Genomic DNA, 25,846 nt, shown 5'->3' on the forward strand with positions numbered 1-25,846 from the left:
AAAAGAGATTCAGGTTTATGAATCAGAGATTTCCACTGAACATGGTGTAGCTGTCAATCACACATTCCATACCAGAAGGAAGACTCAAGGGGACACTTCCTGTATCTATTAATACAAATTTACACTTGATCATGTAGCTCCCTTTCAAAATAAGATGAACTTTATCTTCATGACAGTCACAATCTATATGGGTTACAGAGTCGAATTGTTCCAGTATTAATTATTCATCCAAATTTACTAGTCCATGCATTGCTCTGTTTTTGTGTTTTTTTTACATTATTTTCCTGCTCTGTTGTCGGGCAGAGTGTATACTTGTTGTTCATGTTGTTAAAAGAAACCTTTCCAGCTGTGGTTCCTGTTCAAACTTTTTACTGTGTTGATACTTTTCAAAAAGTCTCACGGAATCACCAGTGCCTTCCAAATAGTGAAAAAGTGCCTCTCTCCATCTGAGAAAACATGCCAAAACTCAGTCTTGGCCTTTGCAACTGTGCTGGCTAAAGCAGCATGTCGTCAGTTGGTCAAATTGGGTAATGATTATGTTTGAAGGCTGTGTTAAGTGGCTTTGGATCAGTGCACAGGTGTACTTTATCATTCTCCTCATTAGCGCTGTCACTAAAGAGGCCCAGTCATTCAGTTCCTATCAACAGGCCGCGTTTTGCTTTTTTGCAGACGGATAGTTTCCTGGCTGCCAATTGTGTAGATTGGGCCCTGGGGCCAATTTGAAGGTGCAGAAAGGCACCAAACTTCACCCCCCCCCCCCCAACCGTTGAAAACATTTGGGCACTTTGTTGCTAATTTGGTTTAGTGAGTTTTGATGAATCATCTCTCATCGTCATGTCCTCCGGGTTCACTGGCATGCGTTGCAGATGTTGAATGAGTGGCGCACCTACAGCAGGCCCGCGTCCACTTGACGCTGTTGGAAACTCAGCTGGGCTGCTTTCCTTATTGCTCAAACATCTATCTCACTTCCTGGCCAGCAGAAGTGGATGCAATATTCAAGATACAGTATTGACTTTGGGAAGTTTGATCATTTGATTTGTATTCTACTGTTTTGCTTAGGCAGTTCAACATTTTATTGATCTCCCTGCTGCTTGCTGCTCTGATTGATCGGACATGTAAATTTCATCTCCACTTAGCACTCCTAGAGGTCCACTCTCGGTTTCATCCTCTGCTATTTCAGCCCCATTCGTAAATCTCTGGTGCCTTCCTATCTGTAACAAGCCGCACTGTCTGCATTACATTAAATGGGGCGGCACAGTGGTTAGCACTGCTGCCTCACAGCACCAGGGACCCGGGTTCGATTCCCAGCTTGGGTCACTGTCTATGTGGAGACTGCACGTTCTCCCCGTGTCTGCGTGGGTTTCCTGCGGGTGTTCCAGTTTCCTCCCACAGTCTGAAAGACGTGCTGGTTAGGTGCATTGACCCGAACAGGCGCCGGAGTGTGGCGACTAGGTGAATTTCACAGTAACTTCATTGCAGTGTTAATATAAGCCTTACTTGTGACTAATAAATAAATAAACTTTTTAAAAAAAGTTTAATCTGCCAGCTTTTTGCCCACTCTCCTATTTTTTGCCCAACTTTTTCTAATTTTGCTGCGTGCCTGCTCTGGTTTCACAGCCGCTCCTCATTCCCTTTCATCTGCAAGTTTATCCCATTTGCATTGAACCTCTTTCTTAGGTCATTGATGTAAATTAGAAACAGCCGTAGCCCTGGCACTGAAGCCTCAAACATCCCATTGCCTGCTCACCCTTCCTCTAAGTTAATCATATCAAGGAGTGCTTAGTGTTTTCCACCTTTCATCAATTTCTTACTTATTCCCAGGGTTTGAATTTCCACAGTTTTCAGCTGATAGCCTTTCTGCTGAAACTTTTCATCTTTATTTTGGGAAGTCTAAGTATATCATGGAGTTTGCCACAATCCACTTAGTGCGTCACTTCCTACAGGAAGACGAGGAGACCTTTCTCTCCTCAGTACTGTTGTTAAGAATAGAAAAGAATCTCTACAATGCAGAAGAAAGCCATTCGGCCCATCGAGTCTGCGCTGACCACAATCCTGCCCAAGCCCTATCCCCATAACCCCATGCATTTACCCTAGCAAGTCCCCCTTGACCCTAAGGGGCAACTTAGCATGGCCAATTCACCTAACCCGCACATCTTTGGACTGTGGAGGGAAACCGGAGCACCGGGAGGAAACGCATGCAGACACGGGGAGAATGTACAAACTTTACACTTTCAGTGACCCAAGCCGGGAATTGAATCTGGGTCACTGGTGCAGTGAGGCAGCAGCAGTACTAATCACTGTGCCACCGTGCCACCCAAAGCAAGGTACCGTTGTACAGGTGATCCTCAAGTTTCGTCCTAGACATCAATACCATATTTTATATGGATTGAATTGAATTGATTTATTATTGTCACATTTACTGGGATATAATGAAAAATATTGTTTCATGCGATATGTTACAGACGTAGCATATCATTCATAGAGTACGTTGGGGAGAAGGAAAGGATGGGGTGCAGAATATAGTGTTGTAGTTACCAATAGGGTGAAGAGAAAGATCAGCTTAATGTGTGATAGGACCATTCAAAAGTCTGATGGCAGCGGGGAAGAAACTGTTCTTGAGTCAGTTGGTATGTAATCTCAGACTTCTGTATCTTTTTCCCGATGGAAGAAGGTGGAAGAGAATATGTCTGGAGTGCGTGGGGTCCTTGATTATGCTTTTCCGAGGCAGCAGGAAGTGTAGACGGAGTCAATGGATGGGAGGCTGGTTTGCATGATGGACTGAGCTACGTTCACAACCCTTTGGGTTTCTTGTGGCCTTGGTCAGAGCAGGAGCTGTGATACACCCAGAAAGGATGCTTTCCATGGGGCATCTGTAAAAAGTGGTGAGAGTTGTAGTGGACATGCTGAATTTCCTTAGCCTTCTGAGAAAGTGGAAACATGGAGGAGAGAAGTGAAGTATAGTTTAAAGAATTCTGGGAGATTCAGTGCTTCGCCAGAAAGTACAATTCTGCCACCATCTAGTGTTTGCAGTAGAGTATATAACAAAGTAGAAAATACATTGAAGCTTCACAATATGCTGTGTACCAATAATCTATTTAAACCTGACTTGAGGTAACGTCTTTCAAAGTGCTTTCAAACTCGTAAGGACAATGGGTACAAGCAACATTGACAAGTGTAGCTTTGTGTTTATATAACTGAAAGCTGCAGTCTCATCATTGTGTCTAATTAGTATCATCATAGAATCCCTACAGTACAGAATGAGACCATTTGGCCCATCGCGTCTGTATGGACCGCAATCTCCCCAGGCCCTACTCTCGTAACCCCACACATTTACCCTGTTAATCCCCCTAACATTAGGGTCAATTTAGCATGGCCAATCAACCTAACCCGCACATCTTTCGCGTGTGTGAGGAAACTGGAGCATCCGGAGGAAACCCACACAGACACGTGGACAAACTCCATACAGACAGTGACCCAAGCCGGGAATCGAACCCGAATCCCTGGCGCTGTGAGGCAGCAGTGCTAACCACTGTGCCACCGGGAGCTACTTCGCCAGCTCTGTGGTGCCACCTCTCTGGTTGTTTGGACTCTGTGTTTTGTATTGTTCTGATGTGGAGATGCCGGCGTTGGACTGGGGTAAACACAGTAAGAAGTTTAACAACACCAGGTTAAAGTCCAACAGGTTTATTTGGTAGCAAAAGCCACACAAGCTTTCGAGGCTCTAAGCCCCTTCTTCAGGTGAGTGGGAATTCTGTTCACAAACAGAACTTATAAAGACACAGACTCAATTTACATGAATAATGGTTGGAATGCGAATATTCCAATTTTCGCATTCGCATTCGCATTCCAACCATTATTCATGTAAATTGAGTCTGTGTCTTTATAAGTTCTGTTTGTGAACAGAATTCCCACTCACCTGAAGAAGGGGCTTAGAGCCTCGAAAGCTTGTGTGGCTTTTGCTACCAAATAAACCTGTTGGACTTTAACCTGGTGTTGTTAAACTTCTTATTTTGTATTGTTCCCCAGCTCTCATTGTCCGCTGCATTACTATCTAGCCGGAGATAAGTGTAAAGCCATGCTCTTAGCGATGTGAAATAAGCGGAGGGATTACAGGATTAGCAGAAAAATACTGATAAAAGATGAAAGGGATCTGGAGTCGGAGCAGACTGTTTGCTCAACCATCAAATCAATGCCGGACACCTGTCAAGAATGCGGTGTTGGTTGGATTGGGTGTCGATTGAGGGATTTTCTCTTGATGCTTTATGGAACGTCGGTCAGATCTCACTGGATTATTGTGTACTGTTTCAGACCCCTCACAATAAGAAGGATATAGCTGAACTAGAAAAGGTGCGGAGAAGAGCTACTGGAATACTTAGTGAGCTAAAGCAGAAAACATAGGACAGACTCCAAACCTGGTTTTTTCATATTTGGGAGCAGAAAATGAAGATTCATACGATGGGGTTATTAATAAGACTCAGATTTCGGGAATCAATTTGGAATATTTAATTTGATATTGATTAGGAAAATTGGAAGGCAGGGTATGTGCCGAAAAGCGGGCAGATTGTGGCTGTAATCGTTGGTTTATGGCTTACCAAGGAAGGATTATTCCATGGCTGCTAACTTGGACCTCATCCAAGTGGCCATTTGTGTGTCAGCCTGAATGGCGAAGGCTAAATTTTCCTGCTGGTTATTTCAATGCCAATATTTTAGTATGCCAATGTTGCCAGTGTTAGGCCCAGTGAAGGCATGCCCAAATCATCACTTTAAACATGGACTGCACTCCGATGGGCTCTTCTGGAACTGACTTTGTTAATGTCAAAAACCAGACAGCTAAGGTGGCTGCCTCGCAAAAGGTGGCCTTTGCAACTTCCACTAAAATTACCTGCCGTTTCTGAAACGTTCGAATTGTACCACCCTGGGTGGGGGCCTTCTCCTGTAGTGGACATACCAAGACAAATCATATCTGTGGAATTTACACTTGCTATTGTTTGGAGATTTACCTGAGACAGAAGTCCAGGTTACATGTCTCCCAATTGAAACCCCAACAATGAGGGCTGTGCAGAAACCAGTTTGTCCTGAGTAAGTGTGAAGAACTCATCTGACATCTCCATTGCATAGCATTGGTTTCAGCTCAGTCATTCCAGGTGACTGAAACCATCTAGAAGTAACAAGTTTTCATCTGTAAACCTAGCTGGACCTGGGTCGCCTGCAGAGAACACCACAAGGCACAGCAGCTGCAGAGAAGGTATCGTTGCCTTTCAGTACAGGAGGTTGTAAAAGGCCTTCCCGCCTGATTCCTAAAACCCAAGTCCACCTGTGAAGAAATTGGTCTTCCTGATATGAAAATCACAAGTGCCTGGCTTGGTTTATGGTTTGTTTACCAAGAAAGGATTATTCCATGACTGCCAACTAGGGAACCGCTGAACATCCAGTTCTTCAAGGGAATCCAGCGATAATCCAGATATCTGACTTCCCCTATTTGAACTCCTACAATTCAAAAGGAGAATCCTTCCTTTAACAAACCTGCAACAACTGTTGTCCTACAATGAGCCAGACGCATGAATTATGAACTATTCTTGTTACAACTTGTAGCAGTACACTATTTTCCCTAAATGTATTTTTTCCTTGAGCGTGTGCTGAGTGATTGGCATTTAGACTTTCATGGTGAATGCATGAATAAATAATCCTCTCTTATTTAAACTGAAAAGGGGGCAGACTGTCGCTGTAATGGTCAGTTTATGGTTTACTGAGGAAGGGTCATTCCACACTTGCTAACAGCTCTCTTGGATGTCATCCAGGTGGCCACTTCTTGTGTGTCAGCCTGAATGGTGAAGGCTAAATTTTCCAGCTAGTTATTTCAATGCCAACATTGAAATAACTAGTTCATAAAAGCTTGCTGCTGCTTTTTAAAGGGGGAGCATGCAGGGACTCATAAACACATGCATCTTTCTGTCTGAAAATGGTACTGACAACGGGCAGTAAGGAAAGGATAAGGGTTTCAGTTCACTCCCGGCCTGTTTGTAACACCTGCGCAATACTAGTGCTAAAGACTGTAAAGCCTAGGTTTGAACATTAGTAGGTTTATTTGGCCACACAGAGGTATTGCAGTGTCACCCTCATCTGCAACCCACACCAAGCCTTTATTCAACAGGATGATAAAAAGGCTCTTCAACCCTGACCTATTTACTTTACTTCTCGATAGCATAGGAATTCTGAGTCCACTTGTAGATCCCCCAGCTGCTGCAGTGTCTGAGATCAACTAATGTAGACATTGTAGCAGAGGCCAAGGGTTGAAACCTTGGCCATCTGCTGTGTACATCTCAGTACCGCATCAGACTCAACTGACTGAGCATTGTTCACAAATCTTTCAAATGCATTTTATCCATTTCATGCTCAATTGACACAAACCTGATGTTAAATTCAGTGGACAAATATATTATTTTGTAAGAATCACTGCAGAAAGTCCCTAAAACCAAACAAACAGGCTTTTATATCTAAAATAGTCACACATGAGTCATGTAGAATGTTTCAGGTGTTCAGTCAAATCTTCTCCTTTTGCCAGTCAAAGCTGCTTCGCTTTCATAGAATAGAATGATAAAATCCCTACAGTGCAGAAGAAGGCTATTGGGCCCATCAAGTCTGCACCGACCACAATCCCACCCATGCCCTATTCCCGTAACCCCACATATTTACACTGCTAATCTCCCCTGACACTAGGCTCAATTTACCATGGCCAATCAACCTAACCTGCACATCTTTGGACTGTGGGAGGAAACCGGAGCACCCGGAGGAAACCCATGCAGACACGGGGAGAATGTGCAAATTCCACACAGACAGTGACCCGAGGCCAGAGTTGAACCCAGGTTCCTGGCGCTGTGAGGCATCAGTGCTGCCCACTGTGCCATCCTTTCTAATGTCATTTCTGAGTAATGGCCTGTGTATTTGTTTCACAATTTTTCACTCTTGAAAATGCCAGTAGCTTCAAGATCATAATTGTTTCAAAAATACCAATGTGGGGTGTTGGTAAATGTTTGCCATTGTGTCTTATTTACCGGGCATCCTGATGCATGGTGGGAAACCCAGGATCACATGATTCCGATGTTCCATTCTTACTGAAAGAGAAATGTGAGGTTGTCCACTTTGTCTCTTTCCACTTTGGAAAGAGACAAATTAGAATATTTTCTAAGTGGTGCGAGACTAGGTGCTGTGGGCAAGCGAAGAGATTTATGTGTCTGTGACAAATCACAAAAACGGAATCTAAAAGGCTACTGGAGTGCTGACCAGCTTTCGAGAAGGGGGCTTTGAATACAAAAATAAAGTGATGCTTTAGTTATACAGAGCCTTGATCATCTGGAGTACTGCTTTCAGTTTTGCACAGCAGACCTCAAAAAACAGATATATTGACATGCTAATACCAGGGCTTGAAGGGGTTAATTATAAGTGCAGTTTGCACACCTCTGGGTTATTTCTAGAAGGGTGAAGGATTATCTAATTCAGATATTTAAAATGATATAGGAATTCTGCAGGATAGACAGTGAGAAACGACTTCCTCTGGTAAGGGAATCCAGGAAGGTGGGGGGGGGGGGGGGGGGGGGGCGTAGTCTTAAAGTAACTCCATTTACAAGTGAAACCAGGAAGTATTTTTTTGCACCTGGAGTAGTCAAAATTTGGAACTTGGTTCTCCAAGGAACTCTTGATAAAATAATTTGACCCATTTTTTTTGCCCTCTTCCATCATCAACTTTTGTACTGTTTCACCAGCACTAACAACCCTCGGGTACCTTGTAAAAGTGTCCATTCTTCAATGCCTGACAGCTGCTGACAAGTACTGGCAGGCTGTTTGACCCTGGAAGGCATCGCAACAGTGGTCCGCCCGTGCACTTTCCAGCAGGTGTCACTGGGTCACAATCTAGAGCAGCAATGCAGGCTATTTTAACCCTTTGTAGCTCAGGCTACTTTGAAATTCCTCGGCTGAGATCATCCAACTCAGCAAATGACAAGAGGTTGGACCTGGGACCTTGCCGCTCATTTTCAATGTGGCAAAATGGATTTTGCATGAGTCGATTTTTTTTTTTTTAGTTTTGATATTTTTGTATTGGATGTTTGGTTTATCAGGAATTAAATCCCAAAGCTGCATTTTGTCTCGTCGCTGGGCTAGTAATCTGGAGATCACCTGAACATTTGGAGTGTTAATTAGAATACAGAGGCAGGATCGTGATGTACAGCCTTTAACATTTCAGGCTATTATGAGAAGATCACTGCTTGGGAGAGCTGAAATTTCAACAGGTCATTCTGCTATGTTTGTACAGCAGGGAGCCTTAGCTAAATGGGCACTTGTTGGCTTGCCTCACACAATCAAACATGTGAGTTCTTGCCTTAGGGTAGTAATAATGGTTGACAGTTTAGTTGCCCAACTTCCATCTAATGGAAATAAAGGGGGAAGCTCACAAAAGAACAGTTGTATGAATGTCCATGCTTTTCCCTCTCTCACTCTCCCTCCATGTGCAATTCTCTCCTTCCCCTCTCTCTCTATCCCTCTCTCTTCTATCTCCACCCCTCCCTCTCGCAGTTTGTGGTTTCAAAGCAGCAGCAATAAGGAAGCTGAACACATTTGGAGAGATCCTTCTTCATGTTTTTTTTCATGACTGAGAAGAAATCACTGAAAAATGTATACTGTTCATGCTTATCTTTTATGTAAGTCAAGCAGTTGATGCGCTGAAATGGTTCTTTATCTTGTAGGATGGCTGTTTCTATGTGCCTTCTCTAAATAGAGAATTCTTGTGATAGCACATCATCCTTCAGTATGCTTTAGAATATTGTGTCTGTTATAATCCCTGACTCTTTTTGTTTATGGAGGTGCTGGACACAATGGAGTATTCTCAATTACAAAGGACTTGAAGTCCTCCTGTGGGTATGACCAGTGATGGCCAACCTGAGTGTTTTGCAGTGTCGCAGCGGGAGGGAAAATCGGCATGAAAACCATCAACCCCAAGGGCGGTTTCCTCCATGGTAATGTTAGGGGCCTGATTATATTTAATTGTATTCAAATGGGGATCCCAGTGTTCAATGTCAGGATTGCTGTAAATCTCTACAGTGCTGCAAGAGGTCATTTGGCCCATCAAGCCTGCACCAACAGCAATCCTGCCCTATCCCCATAACCTCACGTATTTAACCTGATAGTCTCCCTGACACACAGGGGCAATTGAGCATGGCCAATCAACCTGACCCGCACATCTTTGGAGTGTGGAAGGAAACCGGAGCACCCGGAGGAAACCCACACAGACAAGGGGAGAATGTGCAAACTCCACACGGACAGTCACCCAAGGCTGAAATCGAATCTGGGTCTCTGGCGCTGTGAGGTAGCAGTGCTAACCACCAGTGCTAAAATGGGAGCACAAAACCTCCCGAACTATGTTTATAATATTCCTGAAAATTTTAAATGTTTCAATTGAATGTAATTTTTTTCTGTATCACAAATAACACAAAAATTAATCTGACTCTGATGTCAGGTGATTTGATGCACTAACTTGCTAATTGAGGAGAATGGCAGCCTTTAAATCTATCCCATCATGTTTGCTGATTATCCCACTTGTCAAACCGGGTCATTTGGTGTGTAATAAATGGCGACAGGCATTTTCCAATGCAGTAATGAGCATCGTCACCCAACTATTCTAATACTTTCCCCGTCCAATCTGCCATTCCCCACCCTCCAAAATCTTCAACTCATCCCAAATTCGGATACTTGTCCTATAACCTGTGACAAGCCCCACTCAATAAATTGCTCTTGCCCTCTCTGGCCTACATTGGTTCCTGGTTCCCTTCCTGTGTCGGCCCCTCCACCAACCAGAATAATCCCAATCACTAGTGTATTCAACAAATGCAATGCAACTGCCTGTCTTTTTGGTCTCTGCCCGATTCTGGGCCCCAGAGCAGATAAGAGGCTGTGCGGATCAAATACATTGGGAGAATGATAATTCAGCTCTTTGTAAACGAAACCTAAGAAGTGAGTCCTGATGAAAGATCACCCACCTCCTCTCCAAACAATAACTTGCATTTTTCCCTTCTGATGAGTTGTGTGTTGCTGCATTCCAGATGTTTTTATTTTTACAACATTAAAACACGAGGTCAAAAATGATGTGCGGTGACAAAGCGCGTGAATATTTCACATGTTTATCTGATATTTCTCTGTCTATTGTTTTGGTGGAGGTTTACTACAAAAGGATTGACTTTGCCACTAAAATGCTAGATCACAAAATGTCATATGGAGACATTAAACATCCTGAAGTGATGGGTGATAGAATTGGACGAGAACTTGAGGTATGAAATCACAGACTGAAGTGACTTGTCTGGTTTTAGACTAGGGGAAAGATAGCCCTGTACTGTTGTCATCTTTACTTTTCATTGTTTATTCAGTTTCTTCCCATTCCGCTTTATTCATTTGCCCATGTAATGTCGACTTCAATGACAAGGTCGGCATTTATTGTCCATCCTTGAGAAACTGGTAGGGAACTGCCTTCTTGACAATGGAGAGAGTTGCTAAGCTATTTCTGAGGTCAGTTCAGGGTCATTCATGTGGATGTGGATCCGGAGTCACCCATAGGCCAGACAAGGAGTGAGATTCTTTGGCCTCACCTCAGTGTGTTTCGCGGCAGCGGGAGGCAATGTACCATTTGTTGGCGGTGGGATCCTCTGGTCCCGCCGCTGTCAATGGGAATTCCCATTGAAGCCACTCTGTGCTGTCGGGAAACCCACAGCAGGAGGTGCACCACCGGCGAGACAAGAGAATCCCACCCGTGTGAACAGCCGGAGAATTCCGGCCAAGGTAAGGATGGCAGATACCTTTCACATTAGTGAACCAAATGGATTTTTTTAATGTCAAAGGCAAAATACTGCAGATGCTGGAATCTGAAACAAAAACAGAAAATGTTGGAAAATCTCAGCAGGTCTGACAGCATCCTGGAGAGAGAATAGAGTCAATGTTTCGTGTCTGGATAACCCTTTGTCAGCTCTGACGAAGCATTGGCTCCATTCTCTCTCCACAGATGCTGTTAGACCAGCTGAGATTTTCCAGTATTTTCTGACAGTTCAGTAGTTATATGGTTAACATTATGATGCACAACTACTAATTCAGTAGTTATATGGTTAACGTTACAGATTTTTATTGAATTGTCTGAATTTAAATTCCTCAGCTTTTGACACTTGACTGGATCGCCAGTCCACATCTCGATTACTAAAGCCCTGAAATTGCAGATTCAAGCATTGACGCAAAGCACTTTACAAGTATCTGACCCACAGAACTATTCTTCGTATGCAAACATAAATCATGACTATCAACAGTCTCTTTAGTTCTGGGAGGCATCACTGCCTAGACTGATACTGTCCTGATCTAATATTCATAAGGAAACACTTTCTCCAAATGGTAGATCTATCCCAGGATACCAGGAGACTAGGAGGGATGAAATTTGCAAAGTGTTATTAGTGATCATGAGTGAATCAATGAATGCAGATAATGTGCCATTAGATTGAAAACTGGCTGCTGCAGAACCCATTTGGGAAAAGGGGAAGACATGGAATTTAGCAGCTACAGACAATGACCCCTGGACACTTTTTGAACAGTTAGCTGTGAAGTGGTCATTGGGAAACATGATGAGGTGGTTTGCTTAGATTCCCAAAATGTCTTTGATGAATGTTTCCTGATCTGCTGCTGTGGCAGAGAGCAGGCAGCACTTTTAAGTAAAACCTGATGTCTAAGTGAGAATTTTGGCTGAAAGAAGGAAAGCAGTAGGTGCCTGTTAGGGAGTGGTGAAGGGAGAAAGTACAAAGTGGAATGACCGCCCAGGGTTTATCATTGGTGAAGATACTGTTCCTAATCTGCATTGGTGACTTGGATTCAGAAAGCCATTACAAAGGGTCAATGCTGAAGATGTTGCCCCATATGGAGAGAGCATACAAGTCTGAGAAAGTGATGAGGGTCTAGCAGCCAGCAGGAAGATCATCTTTGCACTAAAACTGATCAATACTTGGATTGGTCTTCCAGGGAGGTTGGTGCCTCCCTGGGTTAACTTGAGAGAGAGTGAGTGGTAGTAGACCAGAGTAGAAGTTAAAGATGGACTAAATGGCCTCCCTGACTTTAGTGCGTTTTATGATTTTTTTAAAAAATCATGGAATGTGGGCGTTGCTGGCTGAGCCAGCATTTGTTGCCCATCCTGAATTGCCCTTGAACTGAGTGGTTTCCTAGACCAATTCAGAGGGCAGTAAAGAATCAATTACATTGCTGTAATGGCATGGTGGTGGTATTGTCACTAGTCTTGTATACTAAGACCCAGGGTAATGCTCTGGGGACCCAGATTCAAATCCCAAGGAAGAGGGCGAAATTTGAATGAAAAATTCTAATGATATTTAAACCATTATCGATTGTCGTAAAAACCCATCTGCTTCACTGATGTCATTTAGGGAAAGAAATCTATCGTCCTTTCCTGGTCTGGCCTACATGTGACTCTAGGCGGGAGGTGATGGCCTAATGCTATTATCACTAGGCTATTAATCCAGAAATTCAGCTAATGTTCTGGGGACCCAGGTTCAAATCACGGAGGATGGTGGAATTTGAATTCAATAAAAATATCTGGAATTAAGAATCTACTGATGACCATGAAACCATTGTCTACAGTAGACAATGGTTTCATGGTCATCAGTAGATTCCTAATTCCAGATATTTTATTCATTCGTGGGGCGTGGGCGTCATTGGCTGGCCAGCATTTATTGCCCATCCCAAGTTGCCCGAGGGCAGTTGAGAGTCAACCATATTGCTGTAGGCCAAACCAAGTAAAGACGGCAGATTCCCTTCCCTAAAGGACATTGATGGACCAGATGGATTTTTTCGACAGTAGACAATGGTTTCATGGTCATCAGTAGATTCTTAATTCCAGATATTTTTATTGAATTCAAATTCCACCATCCTCCGTGATTTGAACCTGGGTCCCCAGAACATTAGCTGAATTTCTGGATTAATAGCCTAGTGATAATAGCATTAGGCCATCGCCTCCTGCCTAGAGTCACATGTAGGCCAGACCAGGAAAGGACGATAGATTTCTTTCCCTAAATGACATCAGTGAAGCAGATGGGTTTTTACGACAATCGATAATGGTTTAAATATCATCATTAGAATTTTTCATTCAAATTTCGCCCTCTTCCTTGGGATTTGAACCTGGGTCCCCAGAGCATTACCCTGGGTCTTAGTATACTAGTCTAGTGACAATACCACCACCATGCCATTACCTCTGCAACTTTGTAAATATTTAAATAGTCTTTATGGACCAGCATTCAGGGGACAATTGTAATATCCTACCCAGCTTTTCCAAGTGAAATAAACTGGGTCCATGTAGTCTAAGGTTCAAACAGGTAATTCATGATCTTGCGTTGTTTAGTAGAATGCCTTAGTGAGCTGAGACAACAGTTGTGATAAATTTGATAAAATAGTGCACGAAAACCTCCCCCAAAAAAACACTTGGAAGCTATTGCAATGTCAGATGTTCCATCTGCCATAATACAGACACATTCCAGCACCCCAATGTGCCTGTAGTTTCATGGAAGATCAAATCAAGTTGCCCCTGGCCATTCAATTAGCTATTGCTATCTTGCAAAAAAAAAACCCTCAGTATAGTACATTTCTGACCTGATGGTTTTGACATTGTGAAAATTAAAATGAACACTTTACCAGACAAGAAGTTAGAATCTGGCAACTGAAAACATCTTGACTATTGAAGAATTCCTTTGGGGAGGGAGGGTCGTTGGGGGAAACAATATAGTTTTTGCCTGCTGAACTTTGCAAAGAACTTCGGCTGTGCAGATACACTAAGCCTGACCCAAGGGCTGGATTAAGAACCTGCCACTTATATTGATGAAGGCTGGGAGGGCAGCTTTTAACGCCCCCCATGGTATGTTATGGCAACAAAGAGAAAAGTAGTTAAACTTTCGTAATCCCCTTTAAAAGGACAAAAAACACTGCCTGCCCTGGACAGGGATTAAGGAAGCTGATGCTCTGCCGTGACTGTAATGCAATATCGACCCCATTGCGCTTCAAGCGAGCTGTCTAATTTAAACTCACACACTGGGGAAGTGTAAATCATCCTAGTTAGACTGACATAAGTGTGGATGTATGTCCAGACACCTCTTTTGGAGGAAATGGAGTATAGTCTTAGTATTGTTCTTATTGGTAACAGAATCCTTGACTGAGGTCTGGAGGCTATTAAATTGCCGCAGTAGGGTCTGCAGAACACCAAGTCAGGCTGACTGTTTGCCGTTCTTAGTGCAGTTAAAATAAACAGCTCAGTGCTGTGGAGGCCAGGAACTAGGTCCCACTGCAAATTGAGCAATCAGTCAAAGAGTTGATTATAGTCCCACAGTCCATCAAGCTTTGCACACTACAGCAGATTGCCATCTCCTGTGACAGTTTTGCGAGGAAGGCCCTTGATGACTGTGTGAAATTCTAATACCCATCGAGCTTTTTACCTCGCCTGGCTAAGGCTCGACCGTCCACCCTTTTAAATAACTCGGGCAACAACAAGGGAGAAAAAAATTAGGCGCTGGAGCCAGATGAGTTTTGATGAAAGCAGCTCTTTTTTTCTCAGATGATTTGACGGTGTCAGTGTGCTTGGATCAAGCTGTTACTGTGTTGGTTACAGTGCGTCAATTATGCACACCTCCCAGCAAGACTGAAGATCAGATATAAACTGATGCCGACCTGGGGAATTTTTGGGGTGTTATCTGACACCACATGGGAGGAAGGCAAACAGCTTAGGAAATGCTGTGAATTTCATGCTCATGGAGAGCCCCATTTGAATGGAATAAAGACTCAAAGCTCGTAGGACAGGATTCTTGATTTTTTTTGTGCTCTTGCTGAAGGATACCACATTTACTGTTCAGAGGAGACTACTGCTGAGTTCCTTATGGGGAGGAATTGGTTTCTGTTGCGAGTGTGGTGCGTGGCATAAAATTGTGTGTTCTGAGCGAGTTCAGCCACCACTGGAGTACTGGAGTAAGTATGCTGTGCATTACTTTTCTTTTGTTGCCTGAGCTCCATAGCCAAGGCAACCTTTTAGATTGATGTGTAGGGATTAGGAGAAAGATAACTTCCGAAATTGAGACCCCCACAAATAGACCATCGTGTTTGGATCTGATCAGCTGTAGTAAATGCTCAGCATTTTGCATCTAATAGTAAAAAATCTACATCATGTCTTCTTTACTCATAGCATTTGTGAGCTGTGAACAAGGATTATATAGAAATATAAAGTTCTTGAAGAGTATGAAATACATGTAATGCCTTGAAAATGATCTCTTAATGATCGAAATTCCAATTTCAGGGTGCTGCCTCACAGTGCCAGGGACCCAGGTTCAATTCTGGCCTCTGTTGACTGTGTGGAGTTTGCACTTTCTCCCCGTGTCTGCGTGGGTTTCCTCTGGGTGCTCCGGTTTCCTCCCACAGACCAAACTTGTGCAGGTTAAGTTGATTGGCCACGCTAAATTGCTCCTTAGTGTCGGGGGGGTTAGCAGTGTAAATACGTGGGGTTACAGGGATAGGGCCTGGGTGGAATTGTTGTCGGTGCAGGCTTGATGGGCTGAATGGCCGCCTTCTGCGCTGTAGGGATTCAATGATTCTATGAAAGAGGAAACTGAAGTCCCTATTTCTAATATATTGGAAATGAACAGAATATTGTGCAGCAGGGATATTCACTTATAAGGGCATTGATGACTGGCCACCTTAGTTGAAATACCTCTTTAGAAGCTGAGTTATGCCCTTCCCACCCCCCCCCCCCCCCCCCCCAATCGTGTGGGCGCTTTTCAAATTAATCTTTTCATGAAACAATCTCTCAGTCGACTGTGTTTAAAAGGCAGCCTGTAAAGGGAAACTTCTTGTTTCTGGTTCTCAAGATGAGATCAAACCCTCTCAGTCAGAAAGGCATTCACAAATGCTGCTGATGTTAAAAATGTGACGCCACTCCATCTGAGGTCCAGCTTGTGCTCAATGCAAGTTCTTGATCTCTGGGAAAGAAAACAATTCCCGTGACTTTATACGAGAAAGCCACACTTTTCTCACCTATTAGTCTGTCAGCATTTTCTCTTTGTCAAGTTGCATTAGACTTCATGGATTGATTTGACTGCGCTTCTCATGCCTTGGCAGTTCAGAGAGCTGCAGGTTTACTGGATTAAAAGCCAGATAGTTAAACTTGATATCTGCTTTTCACCATTGATTCCTTTATAACCATGGGGTTCTCGTAAGTGCTGGAATCCCCACAAGATAGTTTTAAACAGCAGCCTTAAGTAGTCCCAATAAATCCTGCTGATTAGGTGGTCCATAATGAAGCTAAAGCAGTTTTTTGGCTCATTTCAGTAGGTTAGAGCATGCAGAATTGAGCTGATTTTTACTTTCGATGGTGCCAGCACATTTGTATTATTCATTAAGCTAAAAATGTGTTTGCACTGGAGGACTTCATTTTATGCTATTAGGCAGAGTGGAGACAGCAAGAGAATTTAAACATGGCTTGTAAGCTCTAAGGTTACCATATTACACCTAATGCAAGGGCAAAATGGACGTTGACACCACGGGTAAGTTTAAAAGACTGTTCCTTGCCAATTTATTTTCTGACATTTCTTCTGAAAACAGCAGCTTATTTTGTTACCTCACTCAAGTAGCCAATGAGGACTGGCATAGACCAGTTGAGCCAAATGACCCGTTTCAGTTTATACATTCTGTATAATTTCATGTAATGGTAAATTGTTCTCCCTGCACACTAAACCAGTCAAAAAAACAGCCCTTTTTCACTTGAAATCCATGCAAATAGTTGGTGGTAGTCACTGACAGCAATTTTGCTTGTAGGTCCTGAAGCAGTCCATGTCCAAATGCAACAAGACCTGGAAAAACCCAGGCTTCGAGTGACAAGTAACATTCATGTTACACAAGTGCTAGGCATTGACCATCTCCAATAAGAGAGATCCTAATCATCGCCCCTTGATATTCAATGACATTACCAACACTGAATCCCCCGCTATCAACATCCTGGGTTAGGAACCATTGACCAGAAACTTTATCGAACTAGCCATATAAATACTGTGACCAAAAGAACACAGTAAGAGTTTTAACAACACCAAGTTAAAGTCCAACAGGTTTATTTGGTAGCAAATACCATTAGCTTTCGGAGCGCTGCTCCTTCGTCAGATGGAGTGGAAATGTGCTCTCAAACAGGGCACAGAGACACAAAAATCAAGATACAGAATACTGATTAGAATGCGAATCCCTACAACCAGCCAGATCTTAAAGATACAGACAATGTGGGTGGAGGAAGCATTAAGCACAGGTTAAAGAGATGTGTATTGTCTCCAGGCAGGACCAAAAGAACAGGACAGAGGCTCGTAATCTGACGGCAAGTAACTCAACTCCTGACTCCCCAAAACCTGTCCACCATTTACAAGGCACAAGTCAGGAATACTCTTCACTTGCCTGGATGAAGTCAGCTCCAATAACAGTCAAGGAGCTAGACACCATCCAAGACAATGCAGTCTGCTTGATTGGAACCCCATTCACAAACATTTCCTCCCTCCACTGCTGATGCATAGTGGCAGCAGTGTGCACCACCTAAAAGATGCACTGCAGGAAGTCACCAAGGCCGCTTTGACGGCACCTTCCAAACCCACTACCATTTAGAAGGACAAGGGCAGCAGATGCATGGGGGAACACCACCACCTGGAAGTTCCCCTCCAAGCCACACACCATCCTGACTTGGAAATATATCGTCGTTCCTTCACTGTTGCTGGCTCAAAATCCTGGAGCTAACAGCACTGTGGGTGTACCTACAGCACATGGGCTGCAGTGGTTCAAGAAGGCAACTCACCACCATCTTCTCAGGAGCAATTAGGGATGGGCATTAAATCTTGCTCTTATCAGGGACAGCCACATCATAAGAAATTAATTTTAAAAAACTTGAATCTGATGAAAGCAGTTCTTTTAAATAAAATGAGCAACAAGGAATCAGATGCTGAAGTGAAACAGGTGGTTCTGATGCACATTGTGACACATACACGTGGCGGCACCGTGGCATAATGGTTAGCACTGCTGCCTCACAGTGTCAGGGACCCAGGTTCAATTCTCAGCTTGGGTCACTGTCTGCATGGAGTTTGCACATTCTCCCCGTGTCTGTGTGGGTTTCCTCCGGGTGCCTCCCACAGTCCGAAAGATGTCCGGGTTAGGTGGACTGGCCAAGCCAAGTTGCCCCTTAGTGTCAGTGGAACTAGCCAGGGGAAATGCATGGGGTTGTGGGGATAGGGCTTGGGTGGGATTGTGGTCGGTGCAGCCTCGATGGGCCGAATGGCCTCCTTTTGCACTGTAGGATTCTATGATACTCTAGTCAAGTCCTTTGTCTGATTGTGAGACATTTTGTAAAGTGTATTTGGGAAACTGAGTTCAGTGGAGCCTTTCTATGAATGTGGTCCATTGCAGTCATTCCATTATTGCAGAAATTGAGGTCTGCTAACTCACTAAACCCACTCAATGTATTTACCAAAACGATTGTTGAGGGCACTGTCTTTAAGTCAAGCATTCTTTAACAGATGCCCATGGCATAGAAACCATCCTCCAAATCAAACGTGTTATGTTGTAGTTTCAACGTGTAGCTTTAAAAACAGAAAATGCTGGAAGTACTCAGCAGGTCAGACAGCATCTGTGCGGAGAGAACATGGATAACTTTTGAGGCCTATGACCTTTTGCAAGATCTGCTGAGTATTTTTCATTTTTATTTCAGAATTTGAGCTGTATTTTTCTTTCATTTGTCAACATGACAGCTTTAAGATTTTATTTTCGTACTGCTATAGATCCCTTTTCCCATGGTCTCTTTTGCTGTGTCCTGAGGACAGATAATGAAGGTGCAACAAGAGAATAGGTTAATACCTTTTTCTGCAGGGATTAACACAGTACATCTTATTGCGTTTTGGGGAAGAGTGCTAACTTGTACAAGTGAAGCTTGAAGAAAGGGGCCATCTTTGGGTATCAATAAGGGTCTTCAATGACCCTTTTGTGTGATAGTGCAAGGCTGTAAGAGAAGGAAGCAATCATTTGAATAGCAGTGTTTCAATTTGCATATACCTGTCACAAATCACATAGTCAAATTTTATCAGCAGAAACTCACTATTATTTGGTTATCCTGTATGAGTCAGTGAAAAAAATGTCAGAACTGATTCACATCAGAAGTGCATTCAAATCCGATTAGAGGCCAGTAACTTGTTGTTTAAAATAGACAAAGTTTGAAATCCCAGTTACCCACGAGGAGATTAAAGCCCTGAGATTCCACACAAATAAAATAAACTTTACTATATAAAGCCAGGCAAGTAAAACAGTTCACAATATCTATCTTAAACTCTTAATATTCAGAATTAACAGAAGGTAAATATGAATTAACAGGCAATCTGTGGTCCAACACACCACATTCCATGTTAAATGGTAGTTGCAACCAAAACGGATCCTACAGATTTCTCAGCGACCTACACAGGTGTCAGTGACCACCATAAGTCACATAATCTCGTTAAAACTTTTATCTCCCGATATTCAGTCTCTCCTCCCAGAGGCTGAGTTCCATGGGCTTTACAAAGCTGCACTCTTGACATAATTCCAACGGTTTGACAAACTGTTAACTTTAGTAAGCTGCCAGGGCTGTTTCTGAGCCATAGCCCTCTCCAGCACAGAACCAGTGACCTTCTGCCACCTTCTCGGGTTCCTAGGAGCTCTGCTGAACCCTAAGAGCACCTGGCAGCTCCCAGGGCTTCTCTGCGAGCTGCAAACCACACAAGGTCCCAAGTGCAACTCTCAGCTGCACTGAATAGCTCCCAGGGCATTCCTGAGCCCTAACTGCCTCGAACCAGCTAATGGCAGCATCTTTTCAGTTTGGAGCGCTTCCCATGTTGAGGACACTCAGTTAAATCAGAAATCATCTCAAGCTCCACTACATATGAAGAGGAGGAGAATGTTTGGAAGGAGAGTAGGGAAGTCATACCCCGAGGAAAGAGAGAACACTACCATCTAGAAAGACAAGGTCAGCAGACACATGGGAACACCACCACCTGGAAGCTCCCCTCCCCAAACCACCCATCATCCTGACTTGAAAGTATATCACTGTTCTTTCACTGTCGCTGGGCCAAAATCCTGGAACTCCCTCCCTAACAGCACTTGGGTGTACTTAAACCACATGGACTGCAGCAGAGAGTTGGTGATACCCTGAGAAAACAGAGAGTTGACTTTTCAAAAGGAAAGAGCAAGATAGGGTAGTAAAGAATAAGGATTTAGCAAAGGGGAGATGGGCTGGAATAATAGATAGATTGTATTATGAGATATTGGGTAGGAGACTGATAGAAAGGTTAAGATTGTGAGGGTAGAACACGTTTTTATGAGAGTGAAGGAGTTAATATTGTGTAAAATTATGGAGACAAAAAAGACTTCAAAGGTTATGCAAATTGTTACGATCCCAGCTGTTACTACCAAACAGTCAGGAATGGGATGCTGGCTCGACAGATCCTAACTTATATCTTTTGTCACAAGACTGCTGATTAACTTTTAACAAAATAATAAAACATTTATTAAATAAGAAAAGATTAACTATAATATACTACTCCTTTATCTCAGCTATACTTTAGCAGATATATATAGATTTGTAAGGATGACACAAGTTACAGAATATATATTCTCTAATGTTCTCCCTAAGTACACAGTCCATGTAAACCAATTGGAAAAATGTGGTCAGACACACCATACTTTGAACCCAAGTGACAGGTGCCACTCAATACAACTTCTGTGGATTTCTCATTAAATCCCCCCAGGTGCTTTTACACAGTGAATCAACTGGTTGCACTGGAACTCTGACTTTCACATGAGGGTTTCCAAACTTTGCTTTCAAAGACATGCTTGGAATCTTCTCCCAAACAATCCTTTCTCTCGGCTGCCTTCACCAAGGATCCACATCCAGGATTTCAACCTCTCCTTTTAGTATTCCTCTGCTCTGGAATACCAGTGCATTCAAGCTTCCACACAATCCCTCAGACGCCCAGCCACGCCAACAGAACACCACTGCATCACAAGCTGTATTGAGGTGTCACCAACCTTAGGATTACTTCAGATATCTGACTTCTCACTAGCTGACTTCACTAGGTCTGCATCTGACTGCTCGATCTTTAACTGGCAGTATCTCTCTGCTCCTTTATTTACCTTCTGTGAACAGTATCTTGCTCAGATTCTGGTTCTTTTCCCCTTTGCCTTCAGCCTTCCTGGGACTTTCCTCTTTTAGTTACCCTGGTTTCTGCAACTTTCTGTTCTTTAACTTCTGGGATTTGCTTTCTGCATCCCTGTGTTGTCCTGCCTGTATTAGCAGTTTCTGTGGAAAGCTTCTTGCTGCTTAGTGGTTAGAACTGAACTCAAATGTTTTTGGGCTTAAGTGTGAGCCTCTGGTTGCTAAGCAACAACTTCATTTTTTTTAAGCCTGTAATTGCTTTTACGTCGTAAAATTTCAAATGCAATGGATGCAAAATATAAAGTGAAACTGAAACCTATAGACACCTTTGTTTCACATGAAGTTAACCGTTTCTTAGCACACGGACACAGAAACACAAATGAAGCTTAAACTTATGCTTACTTTCTAATACACGCAAAACAAATATAATTACTTAAACTAGCTCTATTTCCTAACAAAGTGGAGAGCGTTATTAGAAAGTTTTTTTGTATTTAAACAAAAGTGGAAGTAGCATTCGCACCATGCAAATCACCATCTCCAACAAGAGAGAATTAACCATCATTTTTGACATTCAATGGCATTACCATTACTGAATTCCCCGTTATCAACATCATGGAAACATAGAGATCCTACAGTGCAAAAGGAGGCCACTCGGCCAATCAAGTCTGCAATGACAACAGACCCACCTAGGTCGTAACCCCACACATTTACCCCACCAATCCCTCTTACCTGTGCATCCCGGGGCACTAAAGGGTAATTTAGCATAGCCAGTGCACCTAACCAGCACACCTTTGGACTGTGGGAGGAAACCAGAGCACCCGTAGGAAACCCATGCAGACACGGGGAGAACATGCAAACTCCACACAGACAGTCACCCAAGCCGGGAATCAAAACCAGGTCCTTGGAGCTGCAAGGCCAGCAGTGCCACCGTGCCGTCCATTGAGCAGAAACTGAACTGGACTAGCCATGTAAATACCATGGCTAGAAGAGCAGGTCAGAGGCTAGGAATCCTGCGGTGCGTAACTCACCTCTTAAGTCCCCAAAACCTGTGCAACATCAACAAGGCACAAGTCAAGAGTGTGATGAGATACTGTCCACTTGCCTGGTTGAATGCAGCTCCAAAAGTACTCAAGAAGCTTGGTATCATCCAGGACAAAGCAGCCTGCTTGATTGGGAACCCATCCACAAACATTCACTCCCTTCACCACCAATGCACAGTGACAGCAGTGCGTACTATCTACAAGCTGCACTGCAGGAACTCACCAAGGCTCCTTAGAAAGCACTTTCCAAACATATGAACACTACCACCCAGAAAGACAAGATCAGCAGACACATCGGAACACCACCACCTGGAAGTTCCCGTCCAAGCCACAAATCCTGACTTGAAACATATCACTGTTCTTTCACTGTCGCTGGAGCAAAATCCTGGAACTCCCTCCCTAACTACACTGTGGGTGTACGTACACCACATGGATTGCAACTGTTTAAGAGGCAGCTCACCACTACCTTCTCAGGGACAGTTAGGGATGGTCTATAAATGCTGGCCTTGTCGGCAACAGCCACATCCCATGAATGAACAAAGTAAAAAGATGGGAAGGGGCAGATAGGACAGGAAGGTGATATCAGTGTAGTGATGGGAAGCTGGGTGAATTGGAATTGTGGGTCCAAACTGAAAGAAAAGGTTGAGTAAAGCAATGAAATAAAATGTTAAGTCAAATTAAATTGAGTGGATAAATGCAAGGTGGGAAAGGGGTGGAGAAAGAGAGAAGGAAACAGGCAAGTGCATTGAAAGGGTTGGCGAGTGAATTTGAACAACGGGGGGATAATATGACAACACCTGAGTGTAAACGAGAGACTAGGAAACAAAACATGAAAGATGAATTCCATTGTAATGGAAGCAAGTTGAGGTGTGGGGCAAGCAGGGAACTGGGGCGAAGAAAAGCAATTAAAAGTCTCGCAAAAAATGGGGGTGCATGCAAAAAGAATGAAAAATTGAACTCATTGTAAAGCCAGCTGACTAGGAGAGAGAGCATTGGAGACAAAGAGAATACTGAAGCACATGTAGTAAACATATTGAAATATTAGGGAAACAGAGAAATAAACTTTAAAGCTCTCACAGAAATGAAGATGCATAAAACTAAGCAGGAAAATAAATTACATTAATTGCACAGAGAATAGAATGGACAGGAATAGCAAGGTACGAGGAAGGAGGAAGAATTAAAAACTGCCAGGCGCCATGAACGAGCACAAACCTGGATTCGGAGAAGTGGATAAATTAATTTTTAAGAAGTGGAGCAAGGAAAAAGAAATTTCAATGTAATCGCCGTTTTTATCTGTTTATTTATTGATCCTGGTCCTTAGCATCAACAAGACCCTCCCTCTTTATCTGGATTTCATCCCACCGAAAGCAGTCTGGAAGAGACTTCAGGCTGAATTTTTGGCCCCACCGAGGTTGGGAATGGAGGGACGCGAGAGGGACCTGGATGTAATGGTCCCGGCTGGAATGCCAGTGTCGCGACCCTGTCCCTAGTGCTGGAGTGCTGGCTATTCTGACAAAGGCTGGTTCGGGGCAACAGGGCTACCCATACCCAATGAGACAGGCAGCCAGTTAGGCTGATGATTTGTTGGCAGCAAGTAAAGGGGGTAGAAGTAAAGAGAGCATGATTTAAATCCCTTTCAAATCCAGTTCACATCCATTTTACCTGGTCTCCTTTCCTCCACCCACCTGATTTCTTGCCAGTTAAAATGTACTCTTATTAAAAAAAAGCAGATGCGATTAGTGCAAAGTGGAGACAATGGTGGGGAGAAGAGCAAGAAATGGGAGTGTACACGCAACAGAAAGTCACTGATAGGTGTAGGTGAATAGAGAGACCTACAGCTCAAATACAGATCGATAAAGCCACAAAACACATGAGCATTTGTGTTATATAAATGAAGGCATGAATACAAAGGAAATCAGATAATGATGAATTTGTAGAAGGCAATGATTAGGCCATGGTTCGCGTACACTGCTGTTTTGGGTGGCATATTTTCGAAAGGATGTAGCTGTCATAGAGAGTGGAGAGCATCGATTCAACAGAATGATATCAGGGACAGGAAATTATAAATATGGAGAGATGCTTACAGAGCTTTCCATTGGTGCAGAGAAGATTTGACACATTTCAATTCTTATGAAGATTTTGGATAAGATAAATAGTCAAAGGCTGTTTCCTTGGGTTGGGGAATCAATGACAAAGAGCCATTAATGTAAAATTATTATATAAGGATTGAGAACAGAAATTTAAAAAAATTGGTTTGCAGAGAGAACTACGAGAATAGGAAATACTGTACCCTGTAGAGTATTTGCAGCAGAGATCATTACGTCCTTTATGTGAAAATTAAATAAACATTGGAAGCAGTTGGAAGATATGGCCAGCACGGTGTCACAGCGGCAGGGACCCGGGTTCGATTCCCGGCTTGGGTCACTATCTGTGTAGAGTCTGCACATTCTGCCTGTGTCTGCGTGCGTTTCCTCCCACAGTCCGAAAGACCTGCTGGTTAGGTGCATTGGCCATGCTAAATTCTCCCTCAGTTTGCCTGAACAGGTGCCGGAGTGTGGCGACTACGAGATTTTCTCAGTAACTTCATTGCAGTGTTAATGTAAGCCCACTTGTGACACTAATAAATCAACTTCAAACTATATGGGGACAGGGTTTTGAAAAGAGGTAGTAACAATTAACGAGGCATTGAATTGTTGCAGGAAAGAGCTGCCAAAGACACAGTTGAACAAATGGTTGTTTTCTGTGCTAAAGATCTAAAAATCTCCCGCCGCAGGCTGATCTGTAAGAAGAGGCTCGAAACAATTACATAATAGGAGGTGAGGTTGCCTGAGAGAGAGAGCCCTCATTTCTCTGGATCATCTCTTTCAGTGGGGAATTGGATTGTGACATTTTGGAATTCTCTACGACAGAGGGTTGTGGATGTTCCATCATTGAATACATTTAAGGCTGGGATAGACAAACTTTTAGCCTCTCAGGGAATTAAAGGATATGGGGAGCAGGTGGGAAAATGGAGTTGATCATATTGAATGGTGGAGCAGACCTGATGGGCCCTATGGTCTACTGCTGCTCCTAATTCATATCTTCTTATGGTGAGCGAAGAAATCCTGCAAGCCTTTGAAGAGTGGGAATCCAGGTGCTATGTTTCGTACAAAAGTGTTGCTGCTCTTCTCCAAGGGAAAGCCTCTCGGGGCCTCTTGATACCTGCCCTCTTGATGAAAGAGTCGGAGGTATTTTTGGCTGATCAGCAGCAGCAAATTGCGAGCCAAGTAATTCAGCCTCACTTAATGTCTCCCGTTACTAAGCTTTTTATTTACTAAACTAGCCTACTAGGAGAGAATGTTGCCATGCTGAAAGCCGATGCACTTAGAGAGTCTTTGCAGCATTGTCAGTCTAAAAAACACGTTTAGCGGGAAGCGACAGATCTCATTCAGTTTGGGTCGCTAACTATAATTTTGCTTTCCCTGGCTGTCTTCATTTCTCTTTGTTCCCCTTTGCATCTTTGGTTTAGAGATATATGTCTCGCTCTTCTCACTGCTTAACTTTT

General features: G+C 43.3%; 1 protein-coding gene across 13 annotated transcripts in view; it reads left to right on the forward strand.

Moving 5' to 3' along the window:
- The window catches only part of auts2a (activator of transcription and developmental regulator AUTS2 a), a 1,221,519-nt gene that overhangs the window by 1,087,351 nt on the left and 108,322 nt on the right, over positions 1-25,846 (forward strand). The window contains exon 1 of one of the 13 annotated variants that reach the window (XM_078225002.1): positions 14,444-15,033. The exons of the other annotated variants lie outside the window; for them this stretch is intronic. The gene's annotated coding sequence lies outside the window, so the exon portion shown is untranslated. Of the gene's footprint in view, positions 1-14,443; positions 15,034-25,846 lie in introns of those variants that run through there. 13 annotated transcript variants of the gene reach the window in all.

The sequence above is a fragment of the Mustelus asterias genome, chromosome 12 (assembly GCF_964213995.1).
Source record: "Mustelus asterias chromosome 12, sMusAst1.hap1.1, whole genome shotgun sequence".
NCBI classification, from domain to species: Eukaryota; Metazoa; Chordata; class Chondrichthyes; order Carcharhiniformes; family Triakidae; genus Mustelus; species Mustelus asterias.